Below are 17622 nucleotides of genomic sequence, written 5' to 3'. Positions count from 1 at the left end.
CTCTTCTCTAAAGATCTATTTAGTATTTAGTCCAAGTCTAAAAAGTTCTTCTTGGGAGAATTTTCTGACACAATTCTCCCCAAAGTCAAGTCCAGTTCGTCAACAGCTTCCTTTGAATCAGAGTGGGACCATCTAGAGAAAGGCTGTTGGTTAAAGTGTTACGGTTCTTGGAAATGATCTTATATTGGTTCCCAGAACTCATATCCCTGCATTAACATTCACTTGTAATTCCAGCTCCAGGTTGATCTAGTGCCCTCTTCTGGTTGTCATAGGTGCTGCACTTACATGCACAGTTTGGAAAAAGAGAAACAGACACAGACACAAAGAAAGACACAGAAATAGAAAGAGAGTGGGCGAGCGAGTGAGAGAACTAAAAACAATGTTTTGAAAAGGGGGGATAGTATTTAGTGTAAAGTAGCAAAAATAAACTTTATATGTTTTTAAAAATATGATAGCAGAACAGAAAATTATCTTTAATACATTTATTCAGAGATACCATAGTGAATATTGTATTTACTATAGTTTTGAATCATTAAAAAAACACACACACACACACGTGTTATAATCTGAATTTTTCAACATTTATTTCACTTAGAGCCAGAGATTCCAAACCTTTACACAGTATCTAATTTTATAATTTTTTATTAGGTATTTTCTTTATTTACATTTCAAATGTTATCTCCTTTCCTGCTTTCCCCTCCCAAAGCCTCCTATCTCCTCTCTCTTCCCCCTGCTCACTAACCCACCCACTCCAGCTTCCTGGTGCTGGCATTCCCCTACACTGGGTCATGGAGCCTTCACAGGACCAAGCGCCTCTCTTCCCATTAAGGACCAACAAGGCCATCCTGTGATACATATGTGATTTTCTGTTTTTGTTGTTGTTGTTGTTGTTGTTTTGAAGTCTATCTATAATACTTGGCAATCTGATAGGATGCACGGGACTATTTCAACTTCTTGTATATATAAAGGGAATAAATATTTAATGTAAAGTTCCACAAATAAATACTTTACATAGTTTAAATTTTATGTCCATCTGTGTGGCATGGTGAGAACCCAGACATTACCATGAGACTCCATGGAGAAAACTAGGGGCTCCAATTTTCATCAACTGAACAAACTTTTCTCAATGCTGGAGGAATATATTTAATCAAAGTAGAGGAAGATAACCCAGAAGTTAATCTGGCATTTGAGTTTATAATTAATAATATAATATGGGTGTGCTAGCATACACTGCAGTGGTTAAGTGCACTGGTTGCTGTTGCAATGGAAGCAGTTCCGAGTCTCAGGACGTATACTGTGGCTAAAAACATCTTGAAACTCCATTTCCAATGCATCAACACATTCTTCTAGCTTCTTCACATACCAAGCACTGCAGGGGTATACAGCCATCCAGACAAACAAAACACTCAAAAATGCCAAAGGAAAATTAAAAAGTAAAGAAAGAAATCACATTCCTGCCATACAGGGCAGCTGTAAAGAGACTAGTGGAAGTGAGACAGGTAAGGAGGGGGACATGTTAGCCCTTTGGTCTTTTCCTGAGGACTCCTGACCTTCTGTACTCCCCTTCTTGTCCCGATTCCCTCATCTGCAGAAAGTGTAAGGATGTACATCTAGTACCTGAAGAGCCTGCTGAGGACCCTGGCCTCCTCTTCTAAGCTGCATGTCTTGGGAATTTTCACACTCCAGAAACATCAGGAGAGGAACCTGAAGTAACAGGCAGGAGGCTGGGCTTTCCCTGGTGATGCAATTTCTTCAACATAACTTAAGACAACTTTCAAGTTCAAAACATGAAAATGAAGCAAGAACCACATGAAATGGCAAGGCCCAGGCTGCCTTCAAGGTCCTGGATGCTCCTGAGCCACTGAGGAGTGGTAAGTGTGAGTCTGCTCTACAAGACTTCAGGGTTAAACACACGAAGAGGTCATTGAGGAAGAGGTCATTGAAGAAGCATTAGAATTGCAGTGATTGACAATGTTTAAAAAGCAGCTGTAACCAAGCACCTCCTGTAGCTTGCAATATGCTCCTCCAGTGAGTAGACTAGAACTGTGGCTCTATCCCAGATACTCAGTATTTCTCGCTGTTGTTAATCATTTATGCCTCTATGGAAAACATGGTTTTCAATTCTCTGTATGTATAGTGATTCAATGTATTGATATAGAATCTAGGACTGTAGCTGGCTTGATTTACTTACTGTGATCTTTCACACTTGCATCCATTTCCCCCACAGTGACTTGCTCCTTCTCCCATCTTGTACTGTATTTCACTTGTACACCTCTGTAGATGGGTGTCTGGTTTTAATTATTAGATGTCATACTTAGTGGTAGACTGAGCAACAGCGTGGCATACCCACCTCAGTGGAATGTTGGGGTCCTTTGTCTGAATACCCTGGAGGAGTAGAGCTGGGTCATATGGAACATCTGGATTCAGTGTGTTTGGAGACAGCTGTGTCCTGACTTGCACAGTCACTGGAGCAGCTTACATTCCCATTTGTGGTGTCTAAGCCCTGCTGTCTACCTTCTTGTCAGCATTCATTGATCTGTGCTCTTTTTAAAAACAATATTTTGATTAATCCTTTAAAAAGTTTATATGGCATATTTCAAACATATTCATTATCCCCTTCTACCAACTTCTACCACAAATGCCCTCTTTTTCTTCCCCAACCAACCTCCTGCAGTGTGACAAAACCTGAGGGTGCTCTAGAATGCCAGGCCCTGCATTCAAACAAACAAACAAACATCTGACTGCCTGTGCCCTTATGCCATTTCTCCTTCCTTGTCAAAAACCTTATAGTACATTCTTAAAGCTAGAGACAGTTATGCCCTGACTCTGCAGGAAACCCAGGACAGCTCAAGAACTGTAGAGTCTGCTGCAATTCTGCATAAGAGACCTTTATTACGAGTCTCTACCTGAATCAAAGACCTTCCCACAGTATAGGTCAGTTAATTAGAAATTCCGTGAATGCTTAGGGTGAAGCGGAGGCAAGGCGGGTGAGGTAAGTCATAATTCCCACGTAATACCATTTGTAGGGCAGAATCTTGAGGCTGAGAGAGGGATTCTTCCGACCTAAAGATTATCTTTGTGGTGCTATCAGGAACCAGTTTTATGGGTGGCAATAACTGTCTGTGTCTTCTGATACCATTTTTCTGTAATTTAAGCCTGGGACCCTAATCTCCTTTCTCCAAGGACGGGCACCAACTGCACCTGGTTATCTGGGAATTTTCTAGTCTTGGCACCACTGAGGCTGGGGAGTTTTGTCATTTGTCTTATTCAAGCTCACACCAGTGGCTTTTTGAGTCCTCTCAGAGCAGCCAGGAGGGGGGGGAGTATCCCCACATTTGCTACATAGGGTGCAGGAAACAGGGGTTGGGGGTTTTGAGGGAACTTTTGAGGGAGAACTCAGAGATAAGACACAGAAGCAAGCCACCTGTGCGCCACAGTGCAGTTGCTGTAGGAGAGAGCTTAGGGTCGGGGGAAGGGGAGAGTGCAGAAGGGAGCCACCCATGCTTCTGAGGGAAAATGTCACCTGCATGCCCCACCTTTCTTGCTGTGGGAGAGAGCCTAGGGGGATTTCTGGGGGAGAGTGCAGAAGCAAGCCACCTGTGCACTTCAACTCCGAAGTCCATTCCCTTATTTGGCTAGGTCTTCTTTCTCAGGCTACTACCAAGGTCCAGTTTTCAATGTGTTGAATGTCAGGAATCAAAAAGCCCCTTTTGACTCACCTATTTGCCATGCTCAATAACAATAAGCCAACGTATCCTAGCCCATCCTAACACCAGTTGCTGTTGAAAATCAGAGCTACTAGGTCATTTGCTGCTGTTCCTGCCTGAGTCAGAAATCAGCCACTTTAAAGCATCTGTGAAAAATGGGTGTTTGGGTCTGGATTTGTGTTCTCAGCTTAATTCTAGGCTCTGTAGTGAGCATTCTCTATCCCTCACTTGTGTGAGTCCCTTCAAAACCTTTCCTGGGCATATGCAACACATAAATCTGCCCACTACAGATAGCAAAATAGTATGGATACCACACAGTCCAGCTTGGTGATGCAATGAATTATATTCCCTGTACAAACAGGAATGTGAGCTGGGAGTTGACTCACAGGAAAAGAAATGACTCAAAGAGAGATGCATCAACCCAGCCCATCCCAGCATGGGTTACAAGCTCACTGAAGCAGGGATGTTGGAGCACACTACACAGCCTGACAGCAGCTTAACTGGTGGAAGACTGTCTCTTTTAAGTCTCAGTTCATCTAAATTTCTTCCAGGAAGAATTACTGTTTCCTGCTCCAGACAGGGACCTAGCTGACCTGGTTTCCATGGTCTTTGTAGCTTGTTTTGTCTGAGATAGACACTGAGCAAATTGGCTTGATTACATTTTGGAAAAGAGAGACCTAGAGAATGTGGTCAGTTTCAGGGACTTCCTTGAGCTATTTGCCATTGTTTAGATTCATTTTCAATTCCCTAGAGAAAAAAAAGTTTCAATCCTCAGGCAAAGGATACACAATACAGATACCGGACACCACTCAACTAACTCTGACAAGGTGTCTGCTCCTCCTTTTCAAGTCCCTCCTATCCTCCTCCTCCTCCTCTTCTTCTCCTCCTCTTCTCCTCCTCCTCTTCTTCTTCTCCTCCTCCTCCTCTTCCTCCACATCCTCTTCTTTCCCCTCCTCCTCCTCATCATCGTGTTCCTTCGTATTTCTCCATCCAACTGATCTGATTTGTGAAGTCAGCCTTGGGGGATCATTGACTTCTCAGGGTTTGGCAGACTTTGCCTCTCCCAGCATCTGTCAAGCGCTACCATATCTCACCTTGTGGTTGGATTTTGGTCCATGTCCCCACTTTCCTGTACATGAGATTCTTCCTGGTATGAGCTTGCTCAGCTCTCATGCATGCTGTAACAATCATTGTGAGTTTCTATTTCCAACAACTCTGTTGTGTCCTTGATGATAACTACCACTTTGGCTTTTACAAGCTTTCTAACTTTCATCCTAATGATCCCTGATCTTTCAATTTGGAGTTCTGCTCTGTTTGTTTTGCTTAACTTTATACTATTTAGAGGTGTGTGTGTGTGTGTGTGTGTGTGTGTGTGTGTACTGGCTGGTTTTTTTGTGTCAATTTGACACAGGCTGGAATTATCACAGAGAAAGGAGCTTCAATTGGGGAAGTGCCTCCGTGAGATCCAGCTTTGGGGCATTTTCTCAATTAGTAATCAAGGAAGGAGGGCCCCTTGTGGGTGGAACCATCTCTGGGCTGGGAGTCTTAGGTTCTATAAGAAAGTAAGCTGAGCAATCCAGGGGAAGCAAAACAGTAAGTAACATCCCTCCATGGCCTCTGCATCAGCTCCTGCTTCCTGACATGCTTGAGTTCCAGTTCTGACTTCCTTTGGTGAGGAACAGCAGTGTGGAAAGTGTAAGCTGAATAAACCCTTTCCTCCCCAACTTGCTTCTTGGTCATGATGTTTTGTACAGGAATAGAAACCCTGACTAAATATCTCTCTCTCTCTCTCTCTCTCTCTCTCTCTCTCTCTCTCTCTCTCTCTCTCTCTCTCTCTCTCTCTGTGTGTGTGTGTGAATTTCACTTCACAACTCACAATCGCACTAACTCACCCTACCTTACAGTCCATTATTCACCCTTGTCACCTTTCCCCCAATTATAGGGGACAATGTTGTTGAAGCTGTAGTACATCACCATGGGTTCCTCACCCTTTTGCCTGCAATGCTCACTATGATGGCTCTATCAACACTTGAATTTCAGTAGGACTTCTCTCAGATATCTTGTTGTCATGGAGATCACTGTGTCCCAGAGGTCCTGGAGTTGTGGATATGTAGGACAGGCCCCTTCATGTACTCCAGAAGTTCACCAATGTGGTAGATATTGGTGTGGGATTACTCAAAGCCCTGATCCTTGCCTGAGAAGTATCTGATCTGGTCAGCTGGCTGACTTCAGCTCACACCAAGAGAACTAGCTAAGCAGCATTCTCTCCAAACATGGTCAGCTCTACCCTGCAGCCCTGGTGAGGTGCAAGTCCAAGTCTCTTGTGTACTGAAGTCTGTGAGGACATGACCATAGAGCCAGCTCTCATGCCTGCCATAAATATCAAGGCATGAATGAGGGGAGAGGGATCTCTCCCTCATCCTCATCATTGCCTAGCAGACAAGAGGCAGGACTCTTGGGGCTTGCTCATAAACAACCCATATATCCAGGGCTAACTCTACTGTGCTGCCCAAGCAAGGTCCAGGGCCTGAACTCCCGAGTGCTGTAGCAAGTGAGTGGCAGGGGCAGTTCTCCTGCTCTAATCACACCAGAGTCAAATCTCATGCTTGATGTAGGTGGTAAAGTACAAAGGCAGAGGTTTTCTCTTTCTTGTCCACATCTCTGAATGGCCAACAGGTTGCAGTGCCAGCTCTCCCACACTTTCTCTTACTGAGGGCAACACATACCCACCTCAGGCTGGGACTGTGATTTATGCAATGGGGCTCCTGCTATTTTTTTGATGGCTAAAGAGAATACTATGTGGCAATGTTGGGCAGTGCCTGACATTTCCCATGGGGAGTTTTACTGGAGACCATGCCTATGATGTCTCCTTTTTGTTTTTGTTTTTGTTTTTTTTTAAATTTTTAATATTTTTTATTACATATTTTCCTCAATTACATTTCCAATGCTATCCCAAAAGTCCCCCATACCCCCCCACTTCCCTACCCACCTATTCCCATTCTTTTGGCCCTGGCATTCCCCTATATTGGGGCATATAAAGTTTGCAACTCCAATGGGCCTCTCTTTCCAGTGATGGCCAACTAGGCCATGTTTCGATACATATGCAGCTAGAGACAAGAGCTCCGGGGTACTGGTTAGTTCATCATGTTGTTCCAACTATAGGGTTGCAGATCCCTTTAGCTCCTTGGGTACTTTCTCTAGCTTCTCCATTGGGAGCCCTGTGATACATCCAATAGCTGACTGTGAGCATCCACTTCTGTGTTTGCTAGGCCCCGGCATAGTCTCACAAAAGACAGCTATATTTGGGTCCTTTCAGCAAAATCTTGCTAGTGTATGCAATGGTGTCAGGGTTTGGAAGCTGATTATGGGATGGATCCATGGATATGGCAGTCTCTAGATGGTCCATCCTTTCATCACAGCTCCAAACATTGTCTCTGTACCTCCTTCCATGGGTGTTTTGTTCCCAATTCTAAGAAGGGGCATAGTGTCCACGCTTTGGTCTTCATTCTTCTTGAGTTTCATGCGTTTAGCAAATTGTATCTTATATCTTGGGTATCCTAAGTTTTGGGCTAATATCCACTTATCAGTGAATACATATTGTGTGAGTTCCTTTGTGATTGTGTTACCTCACTCAAGATGATGCCCTCCAGGTCCATCCATTTGCTAGGAATTTCATAAATTCATTCTTTTTAATAGCTGAGTAGTACTCCATTGTGTAAATGTACCATAATTTCTGTATCCATTCCTCTATTGAGGGGCATCTGGGTTCTTTCCAGCTTCTGGTTATTATAAATAAGGCTGCTATGAACATAGTGGAGCATGTGTCCTTCTTACCGGTTGGGACATCTTCTGGATATATGCCCAGGAGAGGTATTGCTGGATCCTCCGGTAGTACTATGTCCAATTTTCTGAGGAATCGCCAAACTGCTTTCCAGAGTGGTTGTACAAGCTTGCAATCCCACCAACAATGGAGGAGTGTTCCTCTTTCTCCACATCCTCGCCAGCATCTGTTGTCACCTGAATTTTTGATCTTAGCCATTCTGACTGGTGTGAGGTGGAATCTCAGGGTTGTTTTGATTTGCATTTCCCTGATGATTAAGGATGTTGAACATTTTTTCAGGTGCTTCTCTGCCATTCGGTATTCCTCAGGTGAGAATTCTTTGTTCAGTTCTGAGCCCCATTTTTTCATGGGGTTATTTGATTTTCTGGATTCCACCTTCTTGAGTTCTTTATATATATTGTATATTAGTCCCTTATCTGATTTAGGATAGGTAAAGATCCTTTCCCAATCTGTTGGTGGTTTTTTTGTCTTATTGATGGTGTCTTTTGCCTTGCAGAAGCTTTGCAATTTCATGAGGTCCCACTTGTCAATTCTCGATCTTACAGCACAAGCCATTGCTGTTCTATTCAAGAATTTTTCCCCTGTGCCCATATCTTCTAGGCTTTTCTCCACTTTCTCCTCTATAAGTTTCAGTGTCTCTGGTTTTATGTGAAGTTCTTTGATCCACTTAGACTTGACCTTAGTACAAGGAGATAGGTATGGATCGATTCGCATTCTTCTACATGTTAACAACCACTTGTGCCAGCACCATTTGTTGAAAATGCTGTCTTTCTTCCACTGGATGGTTTTAGCTCCCTTGTCGAAGATCAAGTGACCATAGGTGTGTGGGTTCATTTCTGGGTCTTCAATTCTATTCCATTGGTCTACTTGTCTGTTACTATACCAGTACCACGCAGTTTTTATCACAATTGCTCTATAATAAAGCTTTAGGTCCTGCATGGTGATTCCACCATAGGTTCTTTTATCCTTGAGAAGAGTTTTTGCTATCCTAGGTTTTTTGTTATTCCAGATGAATTTGCAGATTGCACTTTCTAATTCGTTGAAGAATTGAGTTGGAATTTTGATGGGGATTGCATTGAATCTGTAGATTGCTTTTGGCAAGATAGCCATTTTTACAATGTTGATCCTGCCAATCCATGAGCATGGGAGATCTTTCCATCTTCTGAGATCTTCTATAATTTCTTTTTTCAGAGACTTGAAGTTTTCATTATACAGATCTTTCACTTCCTTAGTTAGAGTCACGCCAAGATATTTTATATTATTTGTGACTATTGAGAAGGGTGTTGATTCCCTATTTTCTTTCTCAGCCTGTTTATTCTTTGTGTAGAGAAAGGCCATTGATTTGTTTGAGTTAATTTTATATCCAGCTACTTCACCGAAGCTGTTTATCAGGCTTAGGAGTTCTCTGGTGGAATTTTTAGGGTCACTTATATATACTATCATATCATCTGCAAAAAGTGATATTTTGACTTCATCTTTTCCGATTTGTATCCCTTTGATCTCCTTTTGTTGTCGAATTGCTCTGGCTAGGACTTCAAGTACAATGTTGAATAGGTATGGAGAAAGTGGACAGCCTTGTCTAGTCCCTGATTTTAGAGGGATTGCTTCAAGCTTCTCACCATTTACTTTGATGTTGGCTACTGGTTTGCTGTAGATTGCTTTTATCATGTTTATGTATGGGCCTTGAATTCCTGATCTTTCCAAGACTTTTATCATGAATGGGTGTTGGATCTTGTCAAATGCTTTTTCCGCATCTAATGAGATGATCATGTGGTTTTTGTCTTTGAGTTTGTTTATATACTGGATTACGTTGATGCATTTCCGTATATTGAACCATCCCTGCATCCCTGGGATGAAACCTACTTGGTCAGGATGGATGATTGTTTTGATGTGTTCTTGGATTTGGTTAGCAAGAACTTTATTGAGGATTTTTGCATCAGTATTCATAAGGGATATTGGTCTGAAGTTTTCTATCTTTGTTGGGTCTTTTTGTGGTTTAGGTATCAGAGTAATTGTGGCTTCATAGAATGAGTTGGGTAGAGTACCTTCTGTTTCTATTTTGTGGAATAGTTTGTGAAGAACTGGGATTATATCTTCTTTGAAGGTCTGATAGAACTCTGCACTAAACCCATCTGGTCCTGGGCTTTTTTTGGTTGGGAAACTATTAATGACTGCCTCTATTTCTTTGGGGGATATAGGGCTGTTTAGATCTTTAACCTGATCTTGATTCAACTTTGGTACCTGGTATCTGTCTAGGAACTTCTCCATTTCATCTAGGTTCTCCAGTTTTGTTGAGTATAGCTTTTTGTAGAAGGATCTGATGGTGTTTTGGATGTTCAGGATCTGTTGTTATGTCTCCTTTTTCATTTCTGATTTTGTTAATTAGAATGCTTTCCCTGTGCCCTCTAGTGAGTCTGGCTAAGGGTTTATCTATCTTGTTGATTTTCTCAAAGAACCAGCTCCTTGATTGGTTGATTCTTTGCATAGTTCTTCTTGTTTCCACTTGGTTGATTTCACCCCTGAGTTTGATTATTTCCTGCCGTCTACTCCTCTTGGGTGAATTTGCTTCCTTTTGTTCTAGTGCTTTTAGGTGTGTTGTCAAGCTGCTAATGTGTGCTCTCTCTAGTTTCTTTTTGGAGGCACTCAGAGCTATGAGTTTTCCTCTTAGAAATGCTTTCATTGCGTCCCATAAGTTTGGGTATGTTGTGGCTTCATTTTCATTGAACTCTAAAAAGTCCTTAATTTCTTTCTTTATTCCTTCCTTGACCAAGGTATCATTGAGAAGCGTGTTGTTCAGTTTCCACGTGAATGTTGGCTTTTTATTATTTATTTTGTTATTGAAGATCAGCCTTAGTCCATGGTGATCTGATAGGATGCATGGGACAATTTCAATATTTTTGTATCTGTTGAGGCCTATTTTGTGACCAATTATGTGGTCAATTTTGGAGAAGGTACCATGAGGTGCTGAGAAGAAGGTATATCCTTTTGTTTTAGGATAGAATGTTCTGTAGATATCTGCCAGATCCATTTGATTCATAACTTCTGTTAGTTTCACTGTGTCCCTGTTTAGTTTCTGTTTCCATGATCTGTCCATTGGTGAAAGTGGTGTGTTGAAGTCTCCCACTATTATTGTATGAGGTGCAATGTGTGCTTTGAGATTTACTAAAGTTTCTTTAATGAATGTGGCTGCCTTTGTATTTGGAGCATAGATATTCAGAATTGATAGTTCCTCTTGGAGGATTTTACCTTTGATGAGTATGAAGTGCCCCTCCCTGACTTTTTTGATGACTTTGGGTTGGAAGTCAATCTTATCAGATATTAGAATGGCTACTCCAGCTTGTTTCTTCATACCATTTGCTTGGAAAATTGTTTTCCAGCCTTTCATTCTGAGGTAGTGTCTATCTTTTTCTCTGAGTTTCCTGTAAGCAGCAAAATGTTGGGTCTTGTTTGTGTAGCCAGTTTGTTAGTCTATGTCTTTTTATTTGGGAGTTGAGTCCATTGATATTAAGAGATATTAAGGAAAAGTAATTGTTGCTTCCTGTTATTTTTGCTGTTAAAGTTGGCATTCTGTTCTTGTGGCTGTCTTCTTTTAGGTTTGTTGAGGGATTACCTTCTTGTTTTTTCTAGGGCTTGGTTCCCATCCTTGTATTGGTTTTTTTCTGTTATTATCCTTTGAAGGGCTGGATTCGTGGAGAGATAATGTGTGAATTTGGTTTTGTCGTGGAATACTTTGGTTTCTCCATCTATGTTAATTGAGAGTTTGGCTGGGTATAGTAGCCTGGGCTGGAATTTGTGTTCTTTTAGTGTCTGTATAACATCTGTCCAGGATCTTCTGGCTTTCATAGTCTCTGGTGAAAAATCTGGTATAATTCTGATAGGCTTGCCTTTATATGTTACTTGGCCTTTTTCTCTTACTGCTTTTAGTATTCTAACTTTATTTAGTGCATTTGTTGTTCTGATTATTATGTGTCGGGAGGAATTTCTTTTCTGGTCCAGTCTATTTGGGGTTCTGTAGGCTTCTTGTATGTTCATGGGCATCTCTTTCTTTAGATTTGGGAAGTTTTCTTCTATAATTTTGTTGAAGATGTTTGCTGGTCCTTTGAGTTGAAAATCTTCATTCTCATCCACTCCTATTATCCGTAGGTTTGGTCTTCTCATTGTGTCCTGTATTTCCTGGATGTTTTGAGTTAGGATCTTTTTGCATTTTACATTTTCCTTGATTGTTGTGCCGATGTTCTCTATGGAATCTTCTGCACCTGAGATTCTCTCTTCCATCTCTTGTATTCTGTTGCTGATGCTCGCATCTATGGTTCCAGATTTCTTTCCTAGGGTTTCTATCTCCAGTGTTGCCTCATTTTGGGTTTTCTTTATTGTGTCTACTTCCCTTTTTAGGTCTAGTATGGTTTTGTTCATTTCCATCATCTGTTTGGATGTGTTTTCCTGTTTTTCTTTAAGGACTTCTACCTGTTTGATTGTGTTATCCTGTTTTTCTTTAAGGACTTGTAACTCTTTAGCAATGTTCTCCTGTAATTCTTTAAGTGAGTTATTAAAGTCCTTCTTGATGTCCTCTACCATCATCATGAGATATGCTTTTAAATCCAGGTCTAGCTTTTCAGGTGTGTTGGGGTGCCCTGGACTGGGCGAAGTGGGAGTGCTGGGTTCTGATGATGGTGAGTGGTCTTGGTTTCTGTTAGTAAGATTCTTAAGTTTACCTTTCACCATCTGGTAATCTCTGGAGTTGTTATAGTTGTCTCTGTTTAGAGATTGTTCTACTGGTGATTCTGATTACCGTCTATCAGCAGACCTGGGAGACAGGCTCTCTCCTCTGAGTTTCAGTGGTTAGAGCACTCTCTGCTGACAAGTTCTCCTCTTACAGTGAAGGTGCACAGATATCTGGTGTTTGGACCTCCTCCTGGCCGAAGAAGAAGGCCCAAAACAGGACCTTTCCCAGATGCTGTGTTGCTTTGGCAGGTCACAGAAGCTGTCAGCTTCTGTGGTGCACACTCTCACCTGTGCAGACTAAGTTCCTAAGTTCGGCGGAGTCCCGGATCCAAGATGGCGATCCCTTCTCCTGAGGCAGAGGGCTCCCGTGCAGGGCGGGACCACTGTCCTCTGGCTGGGAGGGTGCCGGATGTCTGCGGCCCCAAAAGGGTGCTGCCTCAGCGGCTCTGTGGCTCCCGCCTGTCTCAGAAGCTGTCTGCCTCTGTGGTGCACACTCTCACCTGTGCAGACTAAGTTCCTAAGTTCGGTGGAGTCCCGGCACCAAGATGGCGCTCCCTTCTCCTGATGCAGAGGCGATGTCTCCTTTTTGAATGAAAAACTCCAGGCCTTGTCTGAACTAGAATTTGCTTATTTTGGAGTCAGGTGGCCCATTGACCGTTCCAGTGATTAGGGACCTGGGGACTAGGGTAACCCAGCTATACTGACAAATTTTTCTGTTTTGAAGAGTAGCTTTCTTGTGGGAGACAACTCATACCTGCCCAGACACACAGCTGACAAAAGATTTACCACTGTTGTTGGGGACCTTATTAATTGTGGATTGGTCTTATCGCTCAGGGAAAACAAAACCTGTACCCCTTTATTCAGACCCATTGGATAAAACTGGCCTCCCTCTCTCCTGTATGGTGAGTTCTGGTTCCCACAAAGGAGGTGAGTTTGTGCAGCTGCCGTGGAAGCAGACAGGATGCCTGGCCATGAACAATCATGAGAGGAATATACATTCTAGGTGCTTCCCCAGGCCATGTCCCTTAAGTGCCACCTGCAGCACCTTGCAGCTCAGCTCATCCAGATGGGTACTAGTGGTTTGGCTTCAGCCTGTAGGTGTGGCCGTGGGGCCTCTTAGTGAATATATCTTTGGCCGCTGCAGGTGAAATAGAAAGACTCCATTTATTTGTACCTCATGTAGTGTGGGACCTGGATATGTGGTATGCTTCCTCCCATAGGCATATCTGCACTATTACACAATTGACCTGCTGTTATGTTTCTCAAAAAAAAAGTGTGTGGACCTCTGCCTGTTTAAGAGGACAATGCTACTGGTAGCTTTTCCTAGGATCCCTATACCTTGTGGACTTGGCCTGGTTTGAATTCTCCCAGCTCCTCAATCAAGTATAGTGGTAAGCCAGTGGTGCAGGGAATTCCCTATAGCTTGCTACATGATGTTTAATCCCAAGGCTTTGAAAGACAGTCTGAGTCTTAAGACCCAGTCTTTTGAAGCCTTAGTCTGGGAGACCTAGTCTTTTCCTCTGAGATATCTAAATCCCAAGACAAGAAATCAGGTAGAGCAGGTGCTAATGGGATATTCCAAGTGTGAGATAGATGGGAGGCTGGATCCAGAGATGCCATGTGCCTGTCAGCTGGGAACAGGGGTGTGATTCACAGATTTGGCTAAGGACTCCTGGGGTGGCTTTCCCCCAAGGGGGCTGTATTCACTCAGAAGGCCATCTGACAGGGGCTTTACTCTAATTTGTGTTTGGACTGAATATGAGTGAATGGATCACTTTCTCTGGGCCTGTAGTTGCTTTATCCTCTTGTCTGATGGGGCTGGGGTAACTGGGATTTACCTGCTATGGCATGGCCTAAGGTCAGTAACCACATGGACTGCTTGGTGTCTGTAGGCTTTGGGGTAATTATTTGAAGTCCTTCTCCATCTGGCTGTGTGTAGAGAGAAGTAGGAAGCCATGATTTGCTTAGAAGCCTGGTCTTCATCCTGGGTTGGATCTCTGAGCTAAGAGAACCTTTCAAAGTGGTACCTCCACAGTGAGATCCAGAGGGCCATAGAAATGGTAGGAGGGATGGGAAGTGGGTTAGTGGGTGAGAATGCATTATCAGAAAGTAAGAGGGCAACTCATACCCCAAGCATGATTCTCACCAATGTGTCTGGCTCAGGTTTAGCTTTCTGTCTGGCTTCAAGAGGCTGTACCAGCAGCAGATTAGTGCCTTTTGTGAGGCAAGGCTCACCTGCCTTGTGGGGAACCATTTTGCCTGCTTCTGTGAAAAAAATGCCTGTCAGGCAGAGTCAGGTCAAGCTGTGGTCAACTGGCAGATTTCCTGGTTTCATGTTGCATAGAAGGATAACAGGGGATACACTAGAACCTCCTGTTGAGGGGCACAATGTTTGTTAATCTTGGAGGAAGGAACAGGGAGGAATAGAGAGTCCTCCCTCCAGATGGGTACAGATATTTAATGTATGTCAGCCATTGTCTCTGATGGCTTGGGATATTTGTATCCCACATATTGTAATATATGTAAAGCCTAAGAAAAGCTGGAGGCTGCTGCAGTATTGACTCGACAGCCTTCTCGAATTCTTTTTCTTTTTTATCTATTAATCACTCCATTTGTTTACATCTCAAATGATATACCACTTCCAGGTTATCCCTCCATAGACCCCCATCCCACATCTGCTCTCTCCCCCCTCCCCTTTGCCTCTATGAGGGTGCTCCCCCAACCACCTTTCTCACCCTTCTGCTCCAGCATCTCCCTAAGCAGGGGCATCAAACCTCCACAGGACCAAGGGCCTCCCCTCCCCTTGCTGTCAGGCAGGGCCATCTTCTCCTACATATGTATCTGGAGCCATGAATCACTCTCTGTAACACTCCTTGGTTGGTGATCTAATCTCTGGGTGCTCCGGGAGGTCCAGCCAGTAGATATTGTTCTTCCTATAGGGTTGCAACACCCCTACACTCCTTCAGTCCTCCCGCCAGCTCCCCCATCAGGGTCCCTGAGTTCAGTCTGAGGGTTAGCTCCAGGCATACAGATCTGCATTGGTCAATGGCTGGCCGGACCTCCCAAGTAACAGCCACACCAGGTTTTTGTTGCAAGAGCCTCTTGACAAGGGCAACAGTATCAGGTTTGTTGTCTGCAGACACAATGGATCCTCAGATTGGAACAGTCCCCAGATGGCCCTTCCTTCATTCTCTGCTCTAATTTATTGTCTCTATTCTTCCTTTAGACAGGAACATTTCTGGGTTAAAACCTTTGAGATGGGTGGGTGGCCCTACCCCTTGACTGGGGGGCTATGCCTACCTACTATAGGTGATATCTATGGGTTCTGTCTCCTCTCTTCTCTGCACATTTTGGCTAAAGTCATTGGGAGCCATTGGGCCTAGGAGCCTCTCATTTGCCTGGTGTTGGCACCTTCCAGTGGCTATCTCCAGTGTCTCATCCCCCCTCCCCATTATATATTTTTATTCCATTTCCTGACCCTCTCTAGCTCTCTCCCATCCCCTGGTACCAGATAATCTCCCACTATTTCCTACCCTCCTCTCTGCCTACCAGGTCCCCCCCCCCCTCTACTTTCTGCAGTCATCCTGATACCCCTCCAATGCAGGACTGAAGCATCCACATCCTGATCTTCCTTCCTCCTAAGCTCCATATAGTCTGTGGGTTGTATCATGGGCATTGTGAACTTTTGAGCTAATATCCGTTTATCAGTGAGTACATACCATATGTGTCTTCTTTGGCCTGGGTTTTGTCTGGGTTACCTTACTTAGGATGATATTTTCTAGTTCCATCCATTTGCCTGCAGATTTCATGAAATCATTGTTTTTAAACTCTGAGTAGTACTCCACTGTGTAAATGTATCCCGTTTTCTTTATTCTTCTTTCCAGGGGTTAACATCAGAATCCTCTTTCAGGATCCATGTAGGTGCAGAGATTGCTCCAGGCAGAAACATATTGACCTGATAATGGAGAATGACCTGCAATAGGAGGAAGAGGGGAAGAAAATATTTGGACAGATAGCAGCAGACATAAAGCAGGTCAGAGCCATGAACTTCTCTCTAATCTGTTCCAGACAGATACCCTCCACCTAGTGAACACTGAGTTCCAGCCTGCAATTCTCCAGGCCCTCACTTCTGCTTCAAGTAGGTTCTGACACCTACAAGGAACTGACAGCTGCTTCTGACACTTTGACAGTCTACCTGAGTCCCTGCCTCTCGTGACATTTCACCTGGCCCTAGCACTGCTCTTTCCATTTGTGTGGTACACAAGTGTCCTCGTCAGCATGTCAACAACAAAAGCAAAGGAATCTGAATGGAGGGAAATATGATTGGGAGAATGTCTGCATCACATAGACTACAGGAAAGATGTGGGGAGTTGCCTCATCAGTGACTGCTATGGGAGTGTGGGTATCCCACTGCAGGAGGTGCCATTACTGGGCAGCATGTCCTGAGTAAGAGACTCAGGTCAGCAAGCCAGTCAGCAGCCCTCCTCTCTGGGCTTTCTTTCACTTCCTGCCTCCAGGTTCCTACCCTGTTTGAGTTCCTGCCTCACCTTCTCTTCAGAGATGATCAAGGATCTAGAAACGTGAGTCTCATAAACCTTTTGTGTCACACATTTCTTTCGGTCCTAGTGTCTGTCACATCTATGACAGACTTGCATTTTGTACACTGGTCCTCAACAGGCAGTGGATGTCCCAGGGCAGAGCATGAAGAAGAAAGGGGGTTGGAGGGCAGAACTTTGAGGAATGGGCAACTCCTAACTGCCACAAGCTGTAGTTGAACTTACATTAACTACCCCACTGCCTGAGATGAGGTACTCAGATAGGCTGCCTTTATCTCCACATGGTATTTCTCACTTGAGGACAGGGTGGTCTCAAGATAGGGTTTCTCTGTATAGGCCTGACTGTACTGGAACTCCCTCAGGAACTCAGAGATCCACCTGTCTGTCTACCAAGTGCTGTAATTAAAGGGGTGCACCTCCACCACAGGTCCTCATGACATTTCTAACCATTCAAATACAAAATATGGAGAGCCCAGTGACCATCCACAGCCACCAGGCACAAAGAAGGGGCAGATGGGAAGCAGGCCCTGTGGCCTAAGGGAACAAAGTTTCAGGTGGGCAGGAGGAATACATTTCAGACATTATACACAGCAGGGTGACCCACATCCTAATGCAGTCTTTTCTAAGATGTTCAGAGCAACTGCCAGCTTCCTCTGGCCCTAGCACCTTAAGGAGACAGCATGAAGACCCATAACCCCTGGAATTGAGGGTAGTGGGTAGAGAATCAGTCAAGTTTGGATTCCTTCCAGAGTCAAATCATAATGTCTCCATATTCTGTGTGCAGGTCCCAGCCTAT

The sequence above is a fragment of the Mus caroli genome, unplaced genomic scaffold (genome assembly GCF_978045245.1).
Source record: "Mus caroli unplaced genomic scaffold, Mus_caroli_1 scaffold_9, whole genome shotgun sequence".
Lineage (NCBI taxonomy): Eukaryota > Metazoa > Chordata > Mammalia > Rodentia > Muridae > Mus > Mus caroli.
Note: the sequence above shows the minus strand (reverse complement) of the source record.